The 12,650-nt window shown below is 40.3% G+C and overlaps 1 protein-coding gene across 1 annotated transcript in view; it reads left to right on the forward strand.

The window, feature by feature from the left end:
- The window catches only part of LOC120049430 (globoside alpha-1,3-N-acetylgalactosaminyltransferase 1-like), a 107,440-nt gene that overhangs the window by 79,192 nt on the left and 15,598 nt on the right, over positions 1-12,650 (forward strand). The window lies entirely within an intron of this gene.

A 12,650-nucleotide genomic window follows, 5' to 3' on the forward strand; every position in this document is an offset into this window, starting at 1 on the left:
CTATCCATGTTATAGGAGGTTATAAACCAGTAGGCTATCCATGTATAGGAGGTTATAAACCAATAGACTATCCATGTTATAGGAGGTTATAAACCAGTAGGCTATCCATGTATAGGAGGTTATAAACCAGTAGGCTATCCATGTTATAGGAGGTTATAAACCAGTAGACTATCCATGTTATAGGAGGTTATAAACCAATAGACTATCCATGTTATAGGAGGTTATAAACCAGTAGACTATCCATGTTATAGGAGGTTATAAACCAGTAGACTATCCATGTTATAGGAGGTTATAAACCAATAGACTATCCATGTTATAGGAGGTTATAAACCAGTAGACTATCCATGTTATAGGAGGTTATAAACCAGTAGACTATCCATGTTATAGGAGGTTATAAACCAGTAGACTATCCATGTTATAGGAGGTTATAAACCAGTAGACTATCCATGTTATAGGAGGTTATAAACCAATAGACTATCCATGTTATAGGAGGTTATAAACCAGTAGGCTATCCATGTTATAGGAGGTTATAAACCAGTAGGCTATCCATGTATAGGAGGTTATAAACCAGTAGGCTATCCATGTTATAGGAGGTTATAAACCAATAGACTATCCATGTTATAGGAGGTTATAAACCAGTAGACTATCCATGTTATAGGAGGTTATAAACCAGTAGACTATCCATGTTATAGGAGGTTATAAACCAGTAGGCTATCCATGTTATAGGAGGTTATAAACCAATAGACTATCCATGTTATAGGAGGTTATAAACCAGTAGGCTATCCATGTTATAGGAGGTTATAAACCAGTAGGCTATCCATGTTATAGGAGGTTATAAACCAATAGACTATCCATGTTATAGGAGGTTATAAACCAGTAGACTATCCATGTTATAGGAGGTTATAAACCAGTAGACTATCCATGTTATAGGAGGTTATAAACCAGTAGGATATCCATGTTATAGGAGGTTATAAACCAGTAGGCTATCCATGTTATTGGAGGTTATAAACCAGTAGGCTATCCATGTTATAGGAGGTTATAAACCAGTAGACTATCCATGTTATAGGAGGTTATAAACCAGTAGACTATCCATGGTATAGGAGGTTATAAACCAGTAGGCTATCCATGTATAGGAGGTTATAAACCAATAGACTATCCATGTTATAGGAGGTTATAAACCAGTAGGCTATCCATGTATAGGAGGTTATAAACCAGTAGGCTATCCATGTTATAGGAGGTTATAAACCAGTAGACTATCCATGTTATAGGAGGTTATAAACCAGTAGGCTATCCATGTTATAGGAGGTTATAAACCAGTAGACTATCCATGTTATAGGAGGTTATAAACCAATAGACTATCCATGTTATAGGAGGTTATAAACCAGTAGACTATCCATGTTATAGGAGGTTATAAACCAGTAGACTATCCATGTTATAGGAGGTTATAAACCAATAGACTATCCATGTTATAGGAGGTTATAAACCAGTAGACTATCCATGTTATAGGAGGTTATAAACCAGTAGACTATCCATGTTATAGGAGGTTATAAACCAGTAGACTATCCATGTTATAGGAGGTTATAAACCAGTAGACTATCCATGTTATAGGAGGTTATAAACCAATAGACTATCCATGTTATAGGAGGTTATAAACCAGTAGGCTATCCATGTTATAGGAGGTTATAAACCAGTAGGCTATCCATGTATAGGAGGTTATAAACCAGTAGGCTATCCATGTTATAGGAGGTTATAAACCAATAGACTATCCATGTTATAGGAGGTTATAAACCAGTAGACTATCCATGTTATAGGAGGTTATAAACCAGTAGACTATCCATGTTATAGGAGGTTATAAACCAGTAGGCTATCCATGTTATAAGAGGTTATAAACCAATAGACTATCCATGTTATAGGAGGTTATAAACCAGTAGGCTATCCATGTTATAGGAGGTTATAAACCAGTAGGCTATCCATGTTATAGGAGGTTATAAACCAATAGACTATCCATGTTATAGGAGGTTATAAACCAGTAGACTATCCATGTTATAGGAGGTTATAAACCAGTAAACTATCCATGTTATAGGAGGTTATAAACCAGTAGGCTATCCATGTTATAGGAGGTTATAAACCAATAGACTATCCAGGTTATAGGAGGTTATAAACCAGTAGGCTATCCATGTTATAGGAGGTTATAAACCAGTAGGCTATCCATGTTATAGGAGGTTATAAACCAGTAGGCTATCCATGTTATAGGAGGTTATAAACCAATAGACTATCCATGTTATAGGAGGTTATAAACCAGTAGACTATCCATGTTATAGGAGGTTATAAACCAGTAGACTATCCATGTTATAGGAGGTTATAAACCAGTAGGCTATCCATGTATAGGAGGTTATAAACCAGTAGACTATCCATGTTATAGGAGGTTATAAACCAGTAGACTATCCATGTTATAGGAGGTTATAAACCAATAGACTATCCATGTTATAGGAGGTTATAAACCAGTAGGCTATCCATGTTATAGGAGGTTATAAACCAGTAGGCTATCCATGTTATAGGAGGTTATAAACCAGTAGGCTATCCATGTATAGGAGGTTATAAACCAGTAGGCTATCCATGTTATAGGAGGTTATAAACCAGTAGACTATCCATGTTATAGGAGGTTATAAACCAGTAGACTATCCATGTTATAGGAGGTTATAAACCAGTAGACTATCCATGTTATAGGAGGTTATAAACCAGTAGACTATCCATGTTATAGGAGGTTATAAACCAGTAGACTATCCATGTTATAGGAGGTTATAAACCAGTAGACTATCCATGTTATAGGAGGTTAAAAACCAGTAGACTATCCATGTTATAGGAGGTTAAAAACCAACATGTATTGGTTTTCTCATTGTGCATGTGAGAAGGCTATACATGAACTATCCATGAACTATCCATAAACTATCCAGGAACAATTATGTTTGTTAAAAAAAGTTATGCCGGCCTCCCGGGTGGTGCAGTGGTCAAGGGCACTGCATCGCAGCGCTAGCTGTTCCACCAGAGATTGTTTGTTCGCGCTCATCGCAGCCGGCCGCGACCGGGAGGTCCGTTGGGTGACGCACAATTGGCCTAGCGTCGTCCGGGTTAGGGAGGGTTTGACCGGTAGGGATATCCTTGTCTCATCGCGCTCCAGCGACTCCTGCGGCGGGCCGGGGGCACTGCGCGCTAACCAAGGTCGCCAGGTGCACGGTGTTTCCTCCGACACATTGGTGCGGCTGGCTTCCGGGTTGGAGGCGCGCTGTGTTAAGAAGCAGTACGGCTGGTTGGGTTGTGCTTCGGAGGACGCATGGCTTTCGACCTTCATCTCTCCCCAGCCCGTACGGGAGTTGTAGCGATGAGACAAGATAGTAACTACTAACAATTGGATACCACGAGATTGGGGAGAAAAAGGGGATAAAATTCACAAAAAAAAAAAAATTATAATAATAATAATAATTATGCCAACAGAAAGTTCCCAGTTGGTCCAATGGGAAATCAGCATGCAGTTGTCTGGACTTCACAAAGCCTTGGAAGTGAACAGACAACGAGTCATTGACACATTTGCAATGTTATTCCTAATGGATTGGCTGAGTTGAAGAAAACATCAGACTCTTCTTCCTGGTGGCAAAACCAATGAAACTTCTGGACGTGTTTGGGATTCTCTACTTTATAATATATTCTCTCCCTCTGCTGCCGCTTCCCCATCCTGTGTGTGTGTGAAGTTGGGCGAGTTAGCTAAGTGTTTAGTATGAATTTAGTTTTTTATAAGTATTAGATTCAATGTTATTACTATTATAATTCTCATAAAGGCTACTATTCTACTTGGAAATTTAAAACAACTTGGAATAAAACATTAAACATTTGGCCACGACAAATCAGCTTGCGTGTCTCACAGCATCTGTAACATCTATGGTTTTTAGCTCTATGGAAGAGGCATCCGATTCGCGAGCACACCCTCAGGTTATTCATAAAATCAATATGATATTGATTTCAGTTTGAAAAAATGCAACTGACATCGCTATAGAGTTTCCATGTCGGTGCCCCTCACTAATAGTTACAATAGATTCAGTATGTGTATTATGTATACTGTACAGCCATAGTTGTCATTAATCATTGTATTACGTCTTTCTATTCATACAGTCTGAGTAAGCCCATATTCAGGAGCAGAGTACAGAACATCATCTCTCCAGAAAGGTGGGTATCTGTATTTTACTGTACCATCATTCACCATTTGACTGGCTGTCCAAACTCCATGCTCCTGGCCAAACTCTACGCCATGCCCATGGACGTTCGTTTCTTCACCGCAATGAATCTGTCTCTGAGTACATCAGCAACAATTTCTAGAACAAAATAATTAGTGGAATTTCAATGTAGTTTTTAATCCATGTCGTTTCACCCATGGATGTAAACATGAGGTTTGTGGAGAACTTATTTGGGGGGGGGTTGGTAATTAGGTAGGGGTGTGTCCTCCAGTGGCTGTGGGATTTAGTTATGTTAATTAACCTGTCTGGCTCTGGCGTTCCGCCAGCGGAACTCCTCCCACATTCCACTGAAAAGGCAGAGCGCGAAATTCAAAAGATATTTTTTAGAAATATTTAACTTTCACACATTAACAAGTCCAATACAGCAAATGAAAGATACACATCTTGTGAATCCAGTCAACATGTCCGATTTTTAAAATGTTTTACAGCGAAAACACCACATATATTTATGTTAGCTCACCACCAAATACAAAAAAGGACAGACATTTTTCACAGCACAGGTATCATGCACAAAGCCAACCTAACTAACCAAGAACCAACCAAACTAACCAACAAACAACTTCATCAGATGACAGTCTTATAACATGTTATTCAATAAATCTGTTTTGTTCGAAAAATTTGCATATTTCAGGTATAAATCATAGTTTACATTGCAGCTACAATCAGAAATTGCACCGAAAGCAGCCAGAATAATTACAGACACCAACGTCAAATACCTAAATACTCATCATAAAACATTTCTGAAAAATACATAGTGTACAGCAAATGAAAGACAAGCATCTTGTGAATCCAACCAATATTTCCGATTTCTTAAGTGTTTTACAGCGAAAACACAATATAGCGTTATATTAGCTTACCACAATAGCCAGAAACACAAGCCATTCCCCAGTAGCAAAAGTTAGCGATCGTAACAAACCAGCAAAAGATATATAATTTTTGACTAACCTTGATAAGCTTCATCAGATGACAGTCCTATAACATCAGGTTATACATACACTTATGTTTTGTTCGAAAATGTGCATATTTAGAGCTGAAATCAGTGGTTATACATTGTGCTAACGTAGCATCTTTTTCCCACAACGTCCGGATATTTTTCTGACACTTTTTCTGACACACATATTCTGACCAAATAACTATTCATAAACATAACTAAAAAATACATGTTGTATAGGAAATGATAGATACACTAGTTCTTAATGCAATCGCCGTGTTAGAATTCTAAAAATAACTTCATTACGACATCCAGCTTAGATATAGCGAGAGAGTACCCAAAAGCTGGGCGCAAACGACTAGCACAACATGTTCGACAGATATATGAAATAGCATCATAAAATGGGTCCTACTTTTGCTGATCTTTCATCAGAATGTTGTACAAGGGGTCCTTTGTCGGGAACAATCGTTGTTTGGATTTAGAACGACCTTTTTCCCTCTCGATTTAGCAAGCACACTTGCCAAGTGGCGCGAATCTCTCCATCGTCAACAAACTCAGAGAACGGAACACGGCAAAACTCCCGAAAAAATTTCAATAATCTGATTAAACTATATTGAAAAAACATACTTTACGATGATATTGTCACATGTATCAAATAAAATCAAAGCCGGAGATATTAGTCGTCCATAACGACAGCTTATCAGAAGGCAAATCCAGGTCCCTTGACGCGCTCTCCAGAAAACAGGAAACTGGTGACACGTCATACAAAGAGCATTTATTCGAGCCCAGATCAAGTTACACACTCCATTTCTTCTCTCACTGCTTGTCGACATCCAGTGGAAGACGTATGAAGTGCATCTAAACGAATAAATATCAAGGACTTTAATAGGCAGGCCCTAGAAGAGAGCATCGATTTCAGATTTTCCACTTCCTGTCAGGAAGTTTGCTGCAAAAGGAGTTCTGTTTTACTCACAGATATAATTCAAATGGTTTTAGAAACTAAAGAGTGTTTTCTATCCAATAGTAATAATAATATGCATATTGTACGAGCAAGAATTGAGTACGAGGCCGTTTGAAATGGGCACCTTTTATCCGGCTACTCAATACTGCCCCTGCAGCCCAAACAGGTTAAACAGGTTAACATTCACGGAAGGATTACCACGACGTGTACTCGGAGCTTGCGCTGACCAGCTAGCAAGTATCGTCACTGACAGTTTCAACCTCTCTCTTCAACCTCTCTCTCTGTAATATCCAGATGTCTCAAGCAGACCACCATACCCTAGAACGCCAAGTTATCCTGTCTGTCGTTCTGCCCCTGAGCAAGGCAGTTCCCCAGGTGCCGATGATGTGGATGTTGATTAAGGCAGCCCCCGCACCGCTCTGATTCAGAGGGGTTGGGTTACATGCGGAAGACACATTTCAGTTGAATGCATTCAGTTGTACCACCAACCAACTTTCCTACTAAATGACTATTGCACCGTAGCACTCACATTTGTATCCATGAAATCGTTTGAAAGTCTGATCATGGCTCATATCAACACCATCATCCCAGACACGCTGGACCCACTCAAATTCGCATACCACCCCAACAGATCCACAGATGACGCAATCTCTTTTGCACTCCACACTGCCCTTTCCCTCCTGGACAAAGGAACACCTATGTGAGAATGCTGTTCAATGACTACAGCTCAGTGTTTAACACCATAGTGCCCTCCAAGCTCGTCACTAAGCTAAGGACCCTGGGAATAAACACCTCCCTCTGCAATCGAATACTGGACTTCCTGAAGGGCCGCCCCTAGGTTGTGAGGTTTGGCAAAAACAAATCCACATGCTGACCTTCAACACGAGAGCCCCTCAGGGGTGTGTGCTTAGCCCTCTCCTGTACTCCCTGTTCACCCAGTACTGCGTGGCTGCACTCCAACACCATCATTAAGTTTGCCAATGACACGGCGGTGATCACCGACGACGATGAGACAGCTAAGAGACCTGGCAGTGTGGTGCCAGGATAAAAACCTCTCCCTCAACATCAGCAAGACACAGGAAGTGATCGTAGATGACAGGAAACTGAGGGTCAAGATGAACTGGCTGAGAGGGGAGTGGAGCCAGGGCCTGCAGTGGGGGGGTAGTGGAAGAGGACTGGGGCCTTTGTGGAGGTTGAACCTTCAGTAGAGGCAGCATTAGAGACAGCAGTGGGGGGGACTCCTCATCTTCTCTGTGGGGAATAACATAAATGAATATAAAGAGATCAATATTGCTGTAAGATCATTACAGTTGACACATTTTACTGCATTACTGTAACGTAAAATAAATACACCAAAAAATAACACTTTGTTACAAATTCCCTGCTGGTGACATTTAGCACATCATCTAACAGCCCTCTCTCAGAGACAAACTGTGTAAATGTCATAACTTCTTCAGTAGGCTCCCTTCCCATACTGAACGTAGCAGGTCAAGGGCATTGTAAACTGGCCCTTCACAAGTGGCCCGTTGAGAGAGAGCAGCAGCAAGATGAACTCTGTCCACATCTCTGATTAGGACTGCTGATCTAGGATCAGTTTTCCATCATAATGAAGAAGATTATTGGGACAATGTCTGGACAGTGCCTCACACAGAGGTGTGAAAAACACACACACACACACACGCACGCGCACACACACGTACGCACACGCGCGCACACACACACGTACGCACACGCACACACACACACACACACACTGCTAACAATGGGACACAGAGACAAAGGAGCCACAAGAGGGATCGCTTCCCAGTTGAAAACTACTTAAAAATATTGCACCAACAGGACACAGTTACATAGACCTAAACCAGTACGTAAGCTATACATACAGTCCAAAACAAAGTAGACCACAACTACCACAACATGACATTAATGTCCAAAAGAGACAATACATTTTTTTATTTTAATAAAGAAATACTGGACAAATAAATGAGTCAAATTAATGAACTTGTCAAATGAAAATATTTGAATGTAGCTTTAACACATGACTAGATACGGCTATCAGAAATGATTGAAAATGTCATGATAATGTAAAAAAAACACATAATAAATGTAATATTAACACTCAAAATCATGAGTATATACATCAGAACTCAATGTGAGAATCTGAACATATACCTTTGCCTGGCCACAGCTTCTTCTGCAACGAGGTAACTGGACTGTTTCACATAGTACTTTGTCAGGTTGAAAGTGTGCTGTTCAACAGAGTACTTTGTCAGGTTGAAAGTGTGCTGTTCAACAGAGTACTTTGTCAGGTTGAAAGTGTGCTGTTCAACAGAGTACTTTGTCAGGTTGAAAGTGTGCTGTTCAACAGAGTACTTTGTCAGGTTGAAAGTGTGCTGTTCAACAGAGTACTTTGTCAGGTTGAAAGTGTGCTGTTCAACAGAGTACTTTGTCAGGTTGAAAGTGTGCTGTTCAACAGAGTACTTTGTCAGGTTGAAAGTGTGCTGTTCAACAGAGTACTTTGTCAGGTTGAAAGTGTGCTGTTCAACAGAGTACTTTGTCAGGTTGAAAGTGTGCTGTTCAACAGAGTACTTTGTCAGGTTGAAAGTGTGCTGTTCAACAGAGTACTTTGTCAGGTTGAAAGTGTGCTGTTCAACAGAGTACTTTGTCAGGTTGAAAGTGTGCTGTTCAACATAGTACTTTGTCAGGTTGAAAGTGTGCTGTTCAACAGAGTACTTTGTCAGGTTGAAAGTGTGCTGTTCAACAGAGTACTTTGTCAGGTTGAAAGTGTGCTGTTCAACAGAGTACTTTGTCAGGTTGAAAGTGTGCTGTTCAACATAGTACTTTGTCAGGTTGAAAGTGTGCTGTTCAACATAGTACTTTGTCAGGTTGAAAGTGTGCTGTTCAACAGAGTACTTTGTCAGGTTGAAAGTGTGCTGTTCAACAGAGTACTTTGTCAGGTTGAAAGTGTGCTGTTCAACATAGTACTTTGTCAGGTTGAAAGTGTGCTGTTCAACAGAGTACTTTGTCAGGTTGAAGTGTGCTGTTCAACAGAGTACTTTGTCAGGTTGAAAGTGTGCTGTTCAACAGAGTACTTTGTCAGGTTGAAAGTGTGCTGTTCAACAGAGTACTTTGTCAGGTTGAAAGTGTGCTGTTCAACAGAGTACTTTGTCAGGTTGAAAGTGTGCTGTTCAACAGAGTACTTTGTCAGGTTGAAAGTGTGCTGTTCAACAGAGTACTTTGTCAGGTTGAAAGTGTGCTGTTCAACAGAGTACTTTGTCAGGTTGAAAGTGTGCTGTTCAACAGAGTACTTTGTCAGGTTGAAAGTGTGCTGTTCAACAGAGTACTTTGTCAGGTTGAAAGTGTGCTGTTCAACATAGTACTTTGTCAGGTTGAAAGTGTGCTGTTCAACAGAGTACTTTGTCAGGTTGAAAGTGTGCTGTTCAACATAGTACTTTGTCAGGTTGAAAGTGTGCTGTTCAACAGAGTACTTTGTCAGGTTGAAAGTGTGCTGTTCAACAGAGTACTTTGTCAGGTTGAAAGTGTGCTGTTCAACAGAGTACTTTGTCAGGTTGAAAGTGTGCTGTTCAACATAGTACTTTGTCAGGTTGAAAGTGTGCTGTTCAACAGAGTACTTTGTCAGGTTGAAAGTGTGCTGTTCAACAGAGTACTTTGTCAGGTTGAAAGTGTGCTGTTCAACATAGTACTTTGTCAGGTTGAAAGTGTGCTGTTCAACAGAGTACTTTGTCAGGTTGAAAGTGTGCTGTTCAACAGAGTACTTTGTCAGGTTGAAAGTGTGCTGTTCAACAGAGTACTTTGTCAGGTTGAAAGTGTGCTGTTCAACAGAGTACTTTGTCAGGTTGAAAGTGTGCTGTTCAACAGAGTACTTTGTCAGGTTGAAAGTGTGCTGTTCAACAGAGTACTTTGTCAGGTTGAAAGTGTGCTGTTCAACAGAGTACTTTGTCAGGTTGAAAGTGTGCTGTTCAACAGAGTACTTTGTCAGGTTGAAAGTGTGCTGTTCAACATAGTACTTTGTCAGGTTGAAAGTGTGCTGTTCAACAGAGTACTTTGTCAGGTTGAAAGTGTGCTGTTCAACATAGTACTTTGTCAGGTTGAAAGTGTGCTGTTCAACATAGTACTTTGTCAGGTTGAAAGTGTGCTGTTCAACAGAGTACTTTGTCAGGTTGAAAGTGTGCTGTTCAACAGAGTACTTTGTCAGGTTGAAAGTGTGCTGTTCAACATAGTACTTTGTCAGGTTGAAAGTGTGCTGTTCAACAGAGTACTTTGTCAGGTTGAAAGTGTGCTGTTCAACAGAGTACTTTGTCAGGTTGAAAGTGTGCTGTTCAACAGAGTACTTTGTCAGGTTGAAAGTGTGCTGTTCAACAGAGTACTTTGTCAGGTTGAAAGTGTGCTGTTCAACATAGTACTTTGTCAGGTTGAAAGTGTGCTGTTCAACAGAGTACTTTGTCAGGTTGAAAGTGTGCTGTTCAACAGAGTACTTTGTCAGGTTGAAAGTGTGCTGTTCAACAGAGTACTTTGTCAGGTTGAAAGTGTGCTGTTCAACAGAGTACTTTGTCAGGTTGAAAGTGTGCTGTTCAACATAGTACTTTGTCAGGTTGAAAGTGTGCTGTTCAACAGAGTACTTTGTCAGGTTGAAAGTGTGCTGTTCAACAGAGTACTTTGTCAGGTTGAAAGTGTGCTGTTCAACAGAGTACTTTGTCAGGTTGAAAGTGTGCTGTTCAACAGAGTACTTTGTCAGGTTGAAAGTGTGCTGTTCAACAGAGTACTTTGTCAGGTTGAAAGTGTGCTGTTCAACAGAGTACTTTGTCAGGTTGAAAGTGTGCTGTTCAACAGAGTACTTTGTCAGGTTGAAAGTGTGCTGTTCAACAGAGTACTTTGTCAGGTTGAAAGTGTGCTGTTCAACAGAGTACTTTGTCAGGTTGAAAGTGTGCTGTTCAACAGAGTACTTTGTCAGGTTGAAAGTGTGCTGTTCAACAGAGTACTTTGTCAGGTTGAAAGTGTGCTGTTCAACAGAGTACTTTGTCAGGTTGAAAGTGTGCTGTTCAACATAGTACTTTGTCAGGTTGAAAGTGTGCTGTTTCACATAGTACTTTGTCAGGTTGAAAGTGTGCTGTTCAACAGTTGACCAGTTCTACCAGTTGAGTTTCATTCTGCAGGTATTTCCCCTCTGTAAATATCCTCACTGTCGAACAGCTTTACTCCAGAGTTTTATGTGTTGACTTTGTGTCTGTATTCTGTTTGTACATTGTCTATTGCTACCAACACCTATTCATTAAGTTACATTACAGGTAAGGCCTATGTGCAAATGTACCTGTCATATAAAGTGATTCTGATGCCAGTATTTATGTGTTTCCTGATGTGGAAGAGCCTGGGGGGTCATTGTTCAGTTCCTCTTTTTCAACAATGGTTATTAGATTTTTACTTTGGTTGCCATTTACTTCAAATTCCTTTTTCATGTTACACTTCTTCAATCTTGGAAAGATACACACATTTCGTGGTGGCAGGTAGCCTAGTGGTTAGAGCGTTGGGCCAGTAACCGAAAATGTTGCTAGATCAAATCCCTGAGCTGACAATGTAAAGTTTAGTCAATCTGCCCCTGAACAAGGCAGTTAACCCACTGTTCCTAGGCCGTTTTTGTAAATAAGAATTTGTTCTTAACTGATTTGCCTAGTAAAATAAAGGTTAAATAAAAAAATAAAAAAATAATCTTACGTGACATCAGCGCAAACGGCCGTGTGACGGCCGTTTGCGCTGATCTGTCTATTCTGTCGAGATACATAATCAAACTGTTGAGTTACATAGAGTACCAGTTTGGACACACCTAATCATTCTAGGATTTTTCTTTATTTTTTACTAGACATCACAACTATGAAATAACAGATATGGAATCAGTTAAGAACAAATTCTTATTTACAAGGACAGCCTACTGTAACGGCTGTCGTCCTCTTCTTCCTCTGAAGAGGTGTAGCAAGGATCGGACCGATACGCAGCGTGGTAGGTGTCCATGTTTTAATAGGGAAAACTGAACATGAACACAAATACAAAAACAATAAACGTGAACAAACCGAAACAGTCCCGTGTGGCACAAACACCGACACAGGAAACAATCACCCACAAAATACCCAAAGAACATGGCTGCCTAAATATGGTTCCCAATCAGAGACAACGATAAACACCTGCCTCTAATTGAGAACCAATCTAGGCAACCATAGACTTACATAAACACATATAATGAACACAACCCCATAAATCTACAACAAACCCCTAGACAGTACAAACACCCTAGACGAGACAAAAACATACAAACCACCCTCGTCACACCCTGACCTAACCAAAATAATAAAAAGAACAAAGATAACTAAGGCCAGGGCGTGACTCCTACTCCTTCCTCCCCGTCGGGGGAATTGAACCCCGGTCTCCTGTCCGCACAACACAGGGATTCTTTAGCTAAATA

Source organism: Salvelinus namaycush, chromosome 6 (genome assembly GCF_016432855.1).
Source record: "Salvelinus namaycush isolate Seneca chromosome 6, SaNama_1.0, whole genome shotgun sequence".
NCBI classification, from domain to species: domain Eukaryota; kingdom Metazoa; phylum Chordata; class Actinopteri; order Salmoniformes; family Salmonidae; genus Salvelinus; species Salvelinus namaycush.